Here is a 14,953-nt window from a genome sequence, read left to right on the forward strand (position 1 = left end):
GGAAAAGTGGGAGCTCCAGGAAGGAGCTGGAATGGAGGTCTGGAGCTGTGGGAGCTCCAGGATGGGCCTGGAATGAAGGTCTGGAGCTGTGGGATATTTCTGGGTAAGAGCACCAGATTTCTGTGATGGTGGGCCTGGGGCAGGGAGTGAAATTTGCCTTTCAGGAGATGTGAGCACCTGTTCAGTGAAGAGGTTTGACAGATTTGCAGTTGTTCCCCCAGCACAGAGCCCCCAGCTCCTCTGCTCTCCTCCCAGCCAGCCTGGCTGAACACACCTCCCCAGCAAATGGCCAAGAATTCCAGCTTGTTGTGACCTTGGCTAAAGAGATCTGCCTTTAGTCATGAGCTCCTGGGCTCCTTCCCTAATGCAGAGACAAAGCAGAATAAAAATTGCAGCCTAAAAGTTGTGCTTTTAGAGAACAACTTTTCTCTTTTTTTTTTAGAGAAAAAAGCTTTCTGTGCTACATACATCATTACCCAACAATACAGAGTAGCTACTTAGAGTATCTCTACGTTCATTTAAAGACCTGATTTTAAAAGGCAGCAGCTTTACCCATGGTATAATGTGTCAAGTGCAAGCTGAATTGACACTTATGCAAGTCAAAGCAAATGTTTTTAAGATGTGACAGCAGAGCCATTACCAGCTTCATATATTTCATTCTACTTTTGTGCACACAACCAAGCATATTATTGGCTTTTTATTTCTCTCCTTGTTTGCTTCAGGATTCTGATTAAAGCAAGGAGATATTTCATGAGCTGCCAGGTTATGCTTAGACCATTAGGCCCATCTATGAGGAATATTTATTGGTTTAGGAAATGGGGGGAAAAGGAAAGCTGCAGCACTGGTGATACATCTCATCCGCTCTGAAAACAGAGCAAAAGCCTCTCAGACTCTTGTTAGCCAAAGAGATAGGATGAAATTGGCTCAGTATCAAAAGCTGTAATGGCCAGATGATCCAGAGCCCTGATCTGGTCTAAAGCTCCTGGGTCTGATCAGCTTTGGACTGAGAACGTTAATGATGATAAAATCATCATGACATGATGACATGCTCGGTCCATGTCTTGTAATAAAACCCCCCAGGTCTCTTTCAGGTCCTTTCTCCACCCTTCCCTCTCCTGCTGCTGCCTGAGGTCACTGTAGGTGACTGCACAGCCCCCTTAGCCTAAGACTGAAGCTCTGAGTGTCCTTTGTCTGGAGCCAGGGGTGTTTTACTGCCAGCTAATGCTTGCTGTGCCTGCCCTGCGATGACAGGAAGGCAAGCACAGCCCAGGAGTCACAAGCAGGGCAGCCAGGCCTGGGGAAGCTGTGAAATTCCCACCTGGAAAAGCCATCCTGCAGCCAGCCCAGCTGAGGGGGGGCTTATGCACATTCTGTCATTAGCAGAGAGGAAAGAAGGCACAGAAGGGAGGCACTTGGCTTCCAGACCTGCCAGGGAGAACAAGACACTCAAAGAATAATCAGGATACTTCTCCAGCCATTCTGGAATGAGGAGCTGCACAGTTTCACTGATCTGAAAGCTGGATGCAGTCTGAAACCTGAACAGCCACAAGGAGCAGAAGGGCAGAAAAACCCTAACCTCCACTATGGGTACACATTTGTCACTGTCACATTTTCTGAAAAATCCCAGGATTTCTTCTCCTGGGGAGCTGAGAAGCCTCAGAGAAAAAGGAAACAATATTATCTCATTTGCTTCTCCTGTGTTTGCTGCTTTGGACTGTGGTTTGGAGATTGTTTATCCAACAGGTGCGGGTTTGATTGGTTTCCTGTGAATTGTTTTAACTTAATGACCACTCATGGTCAGGCTGTGTCAGGGCTCTGGAGAGAGTCATGAGATTCATTAGCATCTTGTTAAGCCTTCTCTCTAGATCCTTTCTCTATGCTTTAGTAGAGTTTTAGTATAGCATTCTTTTAATATCATATCATAAAATAATAAATCAACCTTCTAAGAACATGGAGTCAGATCCATCATTCCCCCTCTCACAGGGGACCCCGAAAATACCACACACATTATCTTCCCTTTTCATTCTGCAGGAGCTGCTCTGCAGATTGCAGAGCTGGGAGACAGCAGCTCCTGCAGGTTCTGCTGCTGGAGCTCACCCAGAGGAGAGGAGAGGAGAGGGTCACAGCAGAGGTGACAGCACTCAGAGCCCCGTCTGCACCTCCAGGGCAGGGACAGAGCTGAGTGAGGGATGGGCAGGGGTGAGAAGGAGAGGTGATTTATTTAAGAGGCTTCTAAATCAGTTCCCTGAGATGGCTGACCTGCTGGCAGTGACTTAATCAGCACAAAACATTTCCTTGATTTGTCACCAGGGAACGGCAAAATATTCTCGGAAGAGCTTCATCTTTTATCTTAAGAGCTATTTACATCAAGGAGGTTAAGACACAGCTTTAACCACACAGACAGCACAAACCTTTGGATCTGCTGTTCTTAAACACCACCAGGGAACAGGGTCCTTCTTGTCTTGACTTGCATCTGAAGAAGAAGCTCTGTGCTGCATCATTTTTATTCATGAAGATAAAACCGTTGTGTGTTTTTCTAATGATCTCTCAAGTCTGCAATTTGCACCATTTTACAGCAGTGAAAGTTAGAGATGCAGCAAGCCATGTATTTCAGGCTGGTAACTTAATGGGAAAGGCATTAACTACCATTTCAGATTTTCAGTTCTCTTCCCCTCCCCATCCTTGGTAATTATCTTGTTACTTACCAGCAGCATCAGCAATTTTATTGATGTGCTTTTAGCACAGGCCACTACCAGAGGACAAGAGTGCTGGAGCATGTTACAGACTCCAGGGTAAACTTTATCTCCTGCTCTTCTTTGAACAGGATCAGAACATTACCCACCTCTCCTCCACCCTCCAAAATCTGCAAGCATCAGCAAGGCCTTCTTCCTGGGAAGTTGAAGGCTTTTAACAGATAAGAAATCACTTCAGGCCCCCAAGTGACAACTCGTGTTATCCCAAGAGATGATATCCTCTGATAAGCTTGGCTTTTTTAATTTCTCTTGCAGCATTTTTGTGGTAAGGGGATAGGGGGGAATCTCTGCAACCCCATTATGATCAAGTGTAATTCATGATGGAAATGAAGAGGCAACCAGAAATCTCATTTTTTGTGATCCTGCAGTTATTCCTGATGAGGGAGGTACTGGCCTGGCAGCCTTTCAGTGCCTCCTGCCCCTCACTCCTGCTCCCCTGGATCCCCCCCATGGCCAAGCCTCTTCCCAAGGAGACCCCATGCCCACAAGAGCCAGCTGGCATTGCCCTCTGCCAGCACTCCTGCCTTGCTAATCCACCTTCCCACCCTCCTGAGGCCACCTATGAACCAAATAATTCCACATTTGGCAGTGTTCAACAAGCATCTGAATTACTGCATTTTCTGTACATGCCCACAGCTCCTGGGGAGAGAGAACAAGCACTGCCCTGGATCAGCTTTTTTATGGCTGGCAGTGGATTTGGGGAGTTGTATCAGCCTCATTGTGCACATTGGCCTGCACAGATGCAGCAGGAGAAGACAAAAGGTCTAGCACAGAGCTTATCAGCACATGGCAGGCGTTTTAAACCACCTTGCAAAGGAAAAAAAAAAAAAAACCATGTTGTGCATGTAAGAGAAGGAAATCCCTAATTGGAAACACAATTGTCTCTTAAAAAGGGCTCCAAAATCAACAGCCACTCCAATTTATGTGGTGTTTTATCAAGCCAAATAGCCCCCAAGGGCTTTGCAAGACCAGCCTCTAATAAGGTTGATAAAGCCAGCCCTGTCTAGCAGAGGCTGGGCAGGGAGGGGGAGTAAAAGGCCTTTTAGCATGTGAGTTGTGACAGCAAGGTCAGCCTGCCAGAGCTCCAGCAGGCTCCAGGAGCTCCCAGGGCACCTGCAGGAGTTTCCAGTGCACAGGGTCATGGAGAACAGGTGGGGCAGCCAGGGTGGGCTGGGGTGGGGGAGCAGCAGCACCCTCAGCCTTGACATCCCCCTCTCGGGGGCTCACCACACCTGCAGGACACACTCAGCCCACAGCTCTGCTGGATCAGCTCAGGACACTCCTGTGGTTATTAATTGCTGTGGTGTTGTGGGTCCCAAGGACGAGGGAAGAATCTTGACTCCATGTTTCAGAAGGCTGATTTATATTATATTATATTATATTATATTATATTATATTATATTATATTATATTATATTATATTATATTATATTATATTAATTATATTATATTATATTATATTATATTATATTATATTATATTATATTATATTATATTATATTATATTATATGGCATTATATGGCATTATATGGCATTATATGGCATTATATGGCATTATATGGCATTATATGGCATTATAGCATATTGTAATTATAGCATATTATATTGTAAATGTATTGTAATTATATTATATTATATATTATAGTAAATTATAGTATATTATAATATATTGTAATTATATTATATTATATCATATCATATCATATTATAGCATAATTATAGCATATTGTAATTATAGCATATTATATTGTAAATATATTGTATTGTAATTATATTATATTATATTATATTATATATATTACATACTATATTATAGTAAATTATAGTATATTATATTGTAATTATATTATATTATATTATATTATCTTATATTATATTATATTATATTATATTATCTTATATTATATTATATTATCTTATATTATATTATTTCTATTATATTCTATTATATTATATTATATTATATTATATTATATTATATTATATTCTAAGCCACACTAAAGAAAGAGCAAGGAGACATCAGAAGGCTAGAAAGGAATGATAACAAAAACCTCATGACAGACTCAGACAGCCTGGCACTGCTGGCTGTGATAGGTCATCAAGTAAAAACAATCCACATGAGACCAGCCAAAGATGCACCCCTTGGTAAACCCTCTCCAGACCACATTCCACAGCCATCAGATAATTGTTGTTTACATTTCGTTCCTGAGGTCTCTCAGTTTAGGAGGAAAATCCTGGCAAAGGTATTTTTCAGGAAGTATGTCAGTGACAGATGCCCCCAGGTGAGGTGGGAAGCTCTCCTGTCACACCAACCCCACCCTTCCCCATGGTTTCTAAAACGAAGCTGTGCCTCCATCCTGCCCATGGAGACGCTGCACAGAAGAATGCAATTTTAAAATGATTTCATTTTGTCTTTTCCCCCTTCGCTGACAGGAGAGGAGAGAGCCTGAAGGAAAACCAGAGGGGACATTTTCATACCAGCCTTTATGGCGTGTCTGCAAGGCCATGCTGCAGCAATGAGTGTGTGACAAGAAACACGAGCAGGAGGAGGAGTGTGGCTGTAAAATGTGCCTTAACATGCCCTGCAGGAGCACATCCTCCGAGCACCACCCCTCCATCATCCCTGTCCTGCCCGAGTGATGATACACGAGGCAGGGAAAGCAAACCCAGCCAGCACAGGTCACACTTCACTGCACAGGTTTGCAAACCACACTAAGAAACCCTCCGAGGAAAGAACCAACTCGTTTCAAGCCTGTTTTGAGCTGCACAGTGGGGTTGTAAATACCTTGTTTCTGGCAGTTCTACAGTGGTTAAAAAATATATCAAGGAGTCATGGGACACCCGAGACATAAATTTGTTGCAGAAAGAAAGGTCTCTTTTCTTCTGCAACAAAGACAACAAGTGCTTTAATTTGGTCTCCTTTTTCTGGCTGAGGCTGTTTTGTGAGCAAGAGATGATTCCAGAAGGATGAGCCCTGCCCTGCTGGGAAGGTGCAAGGCTGCACATAGCCTGGCTTTAACCAGCACACACACAGCTGGCAGATCAAGGCTTTCACTACTCTTAATGCCTTTATGGTAATTTTGCTGAAATCTGGGGGGAAAGATCTGTTTTGCCATTTTCTTACACTTACAAATAACTGATATGTGAAAATCACAGCAGTTCCACGAGTACAAAGCCTGCCCATCCATGGGGAAAATGTGTCATTTAGGAGCCACACACCAGGGCCCTGAGTGAATCAAAGACCTTGCAATGTTCCCCACACAGGAGCCTTTAGGATTCCTGCACAGCTCCACGCAGATTTCTGTCACCCTGATATTTTCTGAAAAACCCCCTTGCCCAGGATTTTCTCTTGGGAAGCTGAGAAGCCTCAGTGTTTCTGCTGTGTTCGGAATGCAATATGGAGATTGTTTAGCCAGCATGTGAATTGTTTTAACTTAATGGCCAATCACATCCAGCTGTGTGGACTCTCTGAGTCAGTTTTTATTATTCATTCTTGTTAAGCCTTCTGATGTATCCTTGCTGTACTCTTTAGTATAGTTTAGTATAGCATGAATATAATATAATGTAATATAATGTAATGTAATGTAATATAATATAACACAATACAATACAACACAATATAATACAACACAATATAATATAATATAATACAACACAATATAATACAATACAATATAATATAATACAATTCAACACAATATAATACAACACAATATAATATAATAGATATAAACCACTGCCAAAATTTTCTGCCAGAATTCAACTGCTGGCCCCTCGTTTATCTCTTCTTCACCTCAGTTTCCACACTGACAGCCTTGGTAGAACTCCTTTCAGGGGCAAAGGCAAATCTCATCAGCTTCTCCTCTTCAGCTCCCTCTTTCTGCCTCCCACACCAGCTGTGAGTCCCTTCCACACCCCCAGACCTGCCCTGGCACTTGGAGAGTGATTTCAGGCCCTGGTCCAGCTCCCACTGGAGCTGCTCTGCTCTTCTTGCTGGGGGTTGCTGTGGCTCTGGAGCACTCACAGCCAGGTCACCTGTCACAGGCACATCTTATGAAAAATCCTTTTGGTAGGATCTTTTCCCCTGAGAAGCTGAGAGGCCTCACAAACAAAATGTAAACAATAATTATCTGATGCTGTGGAATGCAACAGGTGGATCTGTGATTGGTCTCTTGTGGTTGTTTTAATTAATGGCCAATCACAGTCCAGCTGTCTCAGACTCTGGTCACTCACAAGATTTTATTATCATTCTTTTCTTTTCTATTTCTTTCAAGCCTTCTGATGAAATTCTTTCTTTTATTATTTTAGTATAGTTTCAGTATATCCTTTTCTTTTAATATAATATAGATAAAAAATAATAAATCAGCCTTCTGAACATGGAGTCAAGATTCTCATCTCTTCCCTGGTCCTGGGACCCCTGTGAACAGCACCACAGTGACAGCTGTGCTTGTCCTGCTGCCAGTGTCACCTCCCTGCTGTGCTCTGCAGTTCTGCCTGAGTCAGGACCCCCAGAGCTCCAGAGGAGCAGAGAGCCAGGCAGGCTGAAGAGGAGAGCAGCTCCCTGTGAAAAACACAGCCTCAGGTATGACTAATGTGCCAGAGAGCTCATGGCTCAAGTAATCCCCTGCTCAAGACTTTATCAATAATGCACAATTGGATTGTGCAATACAAAACCCCTGGAACTTAATAAAAGGACTGGCTTAAGCACTGAGCTAACATCATGGGGACTGATGAGTGAGGACAGTTTCAAACAAATTACACCTTGCAGCCAGATAAGACCTCTCTTCAGGAGACTGGATGAAAGACAAGCAGCTCAGCATAGCTGTTCACCTGCCCAAAGTGAAGAGGTTCTGAGTGGAAAAATGGCTTTAGGAATTAAACACATTTCCCAGGCAGACTCTTCAGGGATGAACACTCATAAATTGAAGGGGAGGTTTGTTTAATGCTATTTTAAACACTCCAGTAGTTGGTAAAAATTTGTGCAAACGTGGGAGTTGGGGCCAACAAATGTGACTTATACCCAACCCAGTTTTCCCTGGCATGTGAGGATGCCTGTGCTAAAGCCTTTGTGCCCAAATGTCCCTGGTCTGTCCCAGCACCAGGATGTGCTCAGGGTTGTCCTGGAGCAGCAGGGTCAGCCCCAGCCCAGCACTCTGACCCCAAACAGATGTATCTTGGCCCTGGAACAGGAGAAATCTCTACAGAAAACAGATTCTGAGGGGAATGGGACAAAATCAGCACAGAAAAGAAACCTCAGAGACAGCAGACATGGGCTGAGAGAGCAGGGAACAGACACTGGGTATGGGACAGAGTGGAGCCAGGGCTTCTGGAGGGAATGGATCAAACTGCAGAATGCGCAGAAAGAAGGGAAGAAAAGTTAGAGACAAACCTATGGAAAGGGGAGGTTCTTCAATGAACACACACAATTAATTTGTGAGCTGCAGAGGCAAAGCATGCCCAAGACCTGCCAACCAAAATCCCAGCTTCTCAGGTTTATAGGTGGAGCCTGACCCATCCATATCCCAGACCCTGGCTGGATTCAGGCTGCTCTGAACTCACTGCCACCATGTCTGTGAGATATCTCCAGTGAACACCCCCTCCCTGGCTGGCTGATGACCAGAGCTGGGCTTTGGGTTGCATGTCCCTTTAGGATCCACCCTTTCCACTCCCAGAGGCTCTTTGGGGGATGTACAAACTCCCTGAGGTGTCCTCAGCAGCCAGAGCAGGATCAGCACTTCACTGATCCCCCTGCACTCAGCACCCCCAGCCCACCCACAGCACATCCAGCAGAGCCCTGGGAGCCTGACAGGAGGGATCAGTCCCACATGACTCCCTCAGCATCAGCACAAGCTACAGAACAGCATGGGAAGCCCAGCAATTCCCAGGAAGACTTCATTTATTGCAATCCAGGCTAAGAACAGCTCCTCTGGAGCCAGGCTCCAGCCCAACTCTGATTGCCAGCTATGGGGAGATAGCTGAAATTACAGTAATGCAATTTCAATACCCTCATGGAGGTAAATGCACTCAGTTGCCTCAAGGCCTCTGTAAACATTAATTATTAACTCAATGTCTGGCTTCCCTGAGGTATCCATTATCCTGTGTATTAATGGCCCTTCCAAGAAGGCAGGGAGCAAACAGCCTGCAGATTACCTGATAGTGTCAGTGAGAGTTTGCAAATTGATTTGGTTGGATTGGAAAGTGCTTGGCAGTTAACTGATCACTGAATCTGGAGAAAGAGCAGAGCACAATAAAGGATGTTTTCTTTCCTCACAGCTTTATCTGCTCAGAAAAGAAGAGGAGCCAAGCATGGCAGTGCTGGCTGTTCTTTTGGATGCTTCTTTCCTGTCTCCCATCCAAAGTGTAATGAAGGAAAGCCTCGGGCAGGGAGCTCAGTTGTAGCAAGAGGTAACATTAATGCTGTTCTAAATGCATCTTATTCCTAACACCCAGCTCTTCACTGTCTGGGGATTTTCACATCCTTATGGGATAGGCTTGAGGGGTCAGATTGACAAAAGGATTTCAGGGAAGAACCTCCAGTCCAGCCCAGTCCATCACTGGGATCCTCAGAGCTGCCTAATCCTTTAAAAACCCCCAGATCCACACACACAGCAGGTCAGGGTGACAGGCTGAGCATGCAGACATGTACCATTTGCACTTCCTCCTTGCACAAAGCACTGCTCAGCTCATTTTCTCCTCCCTGAAAGCTGCTTTTACAAGCCTCTGAAACACCTCATTTAACTGCAGAAGTATTTGTTCATTAGCACTCCTTGCAGCAGGAAGCACATGTCAGCGTGGGAGTTCAATCCCCCAGGATGTGACAGGAGAATTCATTCCTCAGCCCAGGGACTCTGCAGACACTCCTGAGGCTGTAGCTCTGCTCTCATCCCAGTTCCACCCTGCTCAAAGCACCACAGGCAGGACAAACACCCTGCTCACATCCACAACCAGGACAAACACCCTGCTCAAAGCACCACAACCAGGGCAAACACCCTGCTCACATCACAGGCAGGACAAACACCCTGCTCAAAGCACCACAGGCAGGACAAACACCCTGCTCAAAGCACCACAACCAGGGCAAACACCCTGCTCACATCACAGGCAGGACAAACACCCTGCTCAAAGCACCACAGGCAGGACAACCACATCCACAGGCTGCTAAGGATAAGACCAGCCAATATTAAAAGCCAGCATCTTCCCCTTGGAAAGATAAGGCAAACCTGGCAGATTGTCATCTCGATTTCTCATCCAGAATGCCACATTCTTTGAGCAGCCACACAAAAAACAAGCAACAGTCACGTTTCCAATCTGGTGTGTGCTTTGCTGGGCCTCTCGTGCTTGGAGAGAAATCTGTATTCTCTGATTCTATCTGGATGTCAGGGAGTGATTTAAATGGAGACCAAGTAACAGTCCTTGATAGATTTTTGGTTGTGTTGCAGCTTGTTGTGTAGTCAGGTAACTTGTGTTCTTCAAGCAGAAACAAGATATTGCTCTTTCATGTAAATTTATGGAAGAAGTTATGATTTTATCCTATATCCTAATAAGGATTCAGCCTTAGCTTTTAAAAGGAGAGCCTTGTTTGTGCTGGAGTTTTGTGCCTGTTATTTTATCATAATTTAAAATCAAACTAGTCAGACACTAAATTATTTCCTGCTGAGAAATGTGCAAAAGCTCCCTTTATTCCTATATCCTCTTCACCGCTGGCATCTTGTATTTATAGAGTGTAGATGGAGAACTTAACATCCATGTTTTCTCCTTTAAAGTCTCTCCTTTGATCTAGTTATCCATCCAGGAGATTGCTTTGATCCTTGCAATTTTGCTAATTCCAAATACTCAATTATGCTTATCTAGTCCTGGAGGATCCAAATGTTTCAAGCTGTCCCTCATCCACTGCTGGTTTACCAACACAGCCCAGCTTTAATCAAAAGGAACTTCTTCTTGCCCAGAGCACTGCAGGCTGCAGACTCATCTGCCAGCCTCACCGACCCAGGAGAGCCTGTTTTCCCTTCCTGGCCACATCCCAGGGAAGCAGGAGAGAGAACAGGCTGTGGGAAAAAGGCATCTCATGTGCTGAGCAGTCAGATCAGGGAGCAAGAAGTCCAGGAAGGAATGGTCCCAGAGAGGAACAGAGCTCAGGGCTCTCACACTCCACACTCACACAGGCTCTCTCCCTGCTCCTGGGGTTGGGAGCCTGTCAGAGCACCCAGTCATGCTGCTCTTCTCTCTCTTCCTCCACATTTCAGAAGCCAGGAACCAAGGGGATGGGAGGAACTGGGCATCACAGGCCTTGAGGGAGCTGAACTGAGTAGGGAAAGCAGCAGAAATGGGGAGCAGCTCTCCAAAAACAGAACCATCTTCCCCATCCATCAATACAAGGAGAGTGAACTGAGCCTGATCCCAGGCCTGCCTGCTGCTTGTTTTAAAAATCTTCTCCCTTACAATATCATTGTGCCATGTGGATGGAGGTTATCTAAATCCTGCATGATCTCTCCCCCAGGGAGCAGGGAGGGAGGCAGAAGAGAAAAATGCCATTATTTCATGATGGGATCTGAAGTAGTAGGGGATTTCCTTTCAGCTTCCAGAGGATTGAAACAAATTGAGATACATCCTCCTAATGCTTCACTGCTTGGTATTTTGACACCACATTACTGCTCAGCACCTGAAACTCATCTGATGAAAGATGTGACCACAGCCCTGCTTTCCTCTCTGCTACCAACTCCTTCTGTGCCATCCCTCATCCTCAGACCAATAAAGAAATTAAAATCTTCTTGAACATGTTAAAGAGTGATAGGGCAAAAAAATACAAAATACATGTTAAAGAGTGATAGGGCACCTGAAACTCATCTGATGAAAGATGAGACCACAGCCCTGCTATCCTCTCTGCTACCAACTCCTTCTGTGCCATCCCTCATTCTCAGACTAATAAAGAAATTAAAATCTTCTTTAACACGTTAAAGAGATAGGGGAAAAAATACAAAAGGAAGATAAAATCTGAAGAGGCAGCAAGTGGCCACAACTGAAGTACAGCACTGAGATAATTACCTTGTTATAAGAGCCCAGGCAAGGCTGCTGGAAGGGTAAATTTCTCCCATCAGAAGGTCAGTGCAGGTTCCCTTCCCTCCTCATAGAAAGGTTTTTATATGCCCTATATAAAGGCATTTCTGTTCTTGCAAATTGAAGGCTCAAGTGGCAGATTCTTGCAAAAGCTTTTCCTACCACCAGCACAAGGAAGAAATAATGCCTGAGAATAATGGTTTAGCACCACTCTGGCACTTCCAGCAGCTTTCCAAGAGGCAGGTTACACATGGAAGGCAGGAGACAAGCTGCTGAATTGTCCTTTCCTACCCTGCACCCCCTCAGCAGCAAAGCAAAGAACCATTTTTCATGTTTTGCTTCAAACAAGAGTGACAACACCAGGGCAGCCCCAACAACACGATGTCTATAAGGCAGCTGAAAGATGAGAGAGGATTTTATTTTGCCCTAAGGAGAACTTTGCAGGAGCTCTCAGCAGTTCAGACAAGGGGGTGACTGAGGTCTGCTCTCACACAGTGCCAAAATGGGGTGCAAAAAAAGCCCTGCAGTGGGAAAAGAGCCCTGATAGTGCTGCTGTGGGCACAACCCTGTCACACTGCTCCCCTGGAAACCCTGCCAGGAAAGCTGCAGCAGTGGAAAGGAGAGTAGGTGGCAAGTGGAGGAGCTTTTCTGAAGCTGGCTTCTCTGCCACACTGCAAAGCTCTCGTGCAGACAGAGTTTGATCCCTTCAGTGGCCACCAGTAGCTGAAGTTTCAGGCAGGGTCACTGAAATTGCCAGCAGAGCTGTGTTTGGCACACTGACTCTCTGCTTTAAAGCTGCAGCCTTCTGAACCAGCTTTTCCAAGCTGAATTATTCACCTGACATTTGATAAATCTCCTTGAACTCCTTTTTGTTGTGAGGGAGAACCTGTAAAATTCATTCTTCTTCCTATTACAGAAATTCCCATTGAGCCCTTCTCTGGAAAAGCTGAGCACTGTGTTTATGCTGCAAGAGGGCAGCACAAACAGGGCACCTCCCTGCCCTGACAGATTTTAGACCTAAATCTGAGATCTGCCTGTTGCATGTTTCTCAGCTTTACCTAACAGTGCTGTGCCTGATAGAGATTAATCAAAAGATTCTTTCTAAACTCAGCATGGTGTGAGCTTAAGCTCCCAAAATCATTAAGCACTTAGAAAAGAGGTTTTTATAACATTTTAAGTAACAGGCCTGATCACAAAGTTACATTTTTTGTGACTGACTCGCAGTGAACAACTCCCACTTTGTCTCAGCACTTCAGTTTCCAAAATTTCTCTCTGGCCCCACTAGGTGAGCCAGACACATTCCAGATTGTTCACTAAAAATTCATTTTAATCTGAAGAAAGACATCTCAGTAAGTGATTCTCCAGACATGGCACGGAATTCCATTTAAAATTGTGAATTACAGCACCTCACTTTTCTGTCCTTGAAACATTTGTCTGCACAGGTGGTGCACCTTTGGTGGAAGGGGGTGAAAACAGAGGGAAAATGGAATTGTACAGAGGTCATGCATCTTGGAAAGAAAAAAGGGAGGAAAAGAAGGAATTGGGAAAAGGTATCATGGAAATACAAATGGTTCAAATCTCATTTCTTTGCATAGAATATAAGCACCAGACAAGTAACATATGTGGTCTGAACCAAATGCAAACACCCAACACGCTCCATCTGCACAAGCAAACAATCCAAGCATATTTGGGATGATAGATGCAGGACTGGCAGGTATTTATCACAGAACTGTCTGGAGACTTGACTAGCAGCTAAACAGGAGCACTGCTAAAAATCACCTGCCTCAGAGCACAGAAATTTAGCAGCTCACACTCAGGAAACTGCCCAGATTCAAAAGCTGCTGCATCTGATTTTCACGTCTGTTTTACCATGACTTAAAAGACAGCCAGTTCCAAGCCACTTGACATTTGCTGTGAGAAGCCTGAGCAAACAGCCAAGGCTGGAGCAGGGTGTCTCTAACACAGAAATGGACAAACATGTCAAGCCAAAAGCCAGAAGCTCTGGGAAGTGCATTGGGAGAGGTTGCAGGTGTTAAGAGATGGAGGGAGAGAGGCTGTGAGGGTTTCAGTGCAGCACAGCCCTGGCAGAGGGCTCCTTATCGTGGCAGGCAGCTTGGGTCGTTGTTTAAGGCACCTCCCATATGGGAAGGATGGCTCAGCAGGAAAAAAAACCTGCAGAAAATTGGAAATTTGGCTGTCCAGAGCATCTAGCACTCCTATGAAGATGTGATGTGCACAGCTGCCACTGCACATCCTCCCAAAGCTGCAGCCTCCCAGCTGGATCAGGCTGTGGAGATGGAGAGAGTGGGGTTTATATTACAGAGCAGAAACTCCTCACAGCCCTGTTAGAAATGCAGCCTGACCTCTGTTTTAAAGCACTTTAGGGAATCTTTGTCCCAGAGCTTGAGGAAAAGGTAGAGCTATAAATTAAAATTGCATTAGGAGTTTCTTTGGTGGTCTGCAGAGCAGGCACAAGAGGGAGCTGGGAAATTTTCTTTGCATTTACAAGAGTTGTATCTCCAAATTATATCCAATGTCTTAGCATGGAAACAACACAGATCCACTAAAAAAATTTAAAATCATGTTTAAACACTGTATTGCTCAACAGAGAAGAAATGCAATTACTGAAAGACCTGGTGCATTAATTGCTCTTTCTAGCACTCTTGGAATCCTCTTTGATATCTGCATAAAAGCATAAACCCCTCCTTCCTTCTGAAATAATTCTTTCAATGCTGTTTCAGATACAAATGAAATGTACAAAATTTGGGCACTTTTCCTTGTAGTTCCACGATTTCCAGGTGATTTCTTGTTCATGCTCAGAGAGCTTTGATCTACTTTTAGTTTAAAATCAAGTTATATTCCAGACATTGGTTTTATGCTGAGAGGGTAGTCAGAAATTAATCCATAGACACACTATTTTACTGCTTTTGCACTGTATTTCCAGTTTTAATGCTAGATTGTTTTGATGGAAGGCAGCAATCATTTAAACATTAAGAACAGTCATCTTGGGGACACAGTTGTCAGATTTAAGGATCAGAAATTATATAGGCAGCTGTAAAAGGATAGGAAGTGAATAGATCAATATTATGAGGACCAGTAATTCTTTGAAGTCTTAAAGTGAAATGGGGGAACAGTTTGCAAGAACAAC

This window comes from Serinus canaria, chromosome 19 (assembly GCF_022539315.1).
Source record: "Serinus canaria isolate serCan28SL12 chromosome 19, serCan2020, whole genome shotgun sequence".
In the NCBI taxonomy this organism is placed as follows: domain Eukaryota; kingdom Metazoa; phylum Chordata; class Aves; order Passeriformes; family Fringillidae; genus Serinus; species Serinus canaria.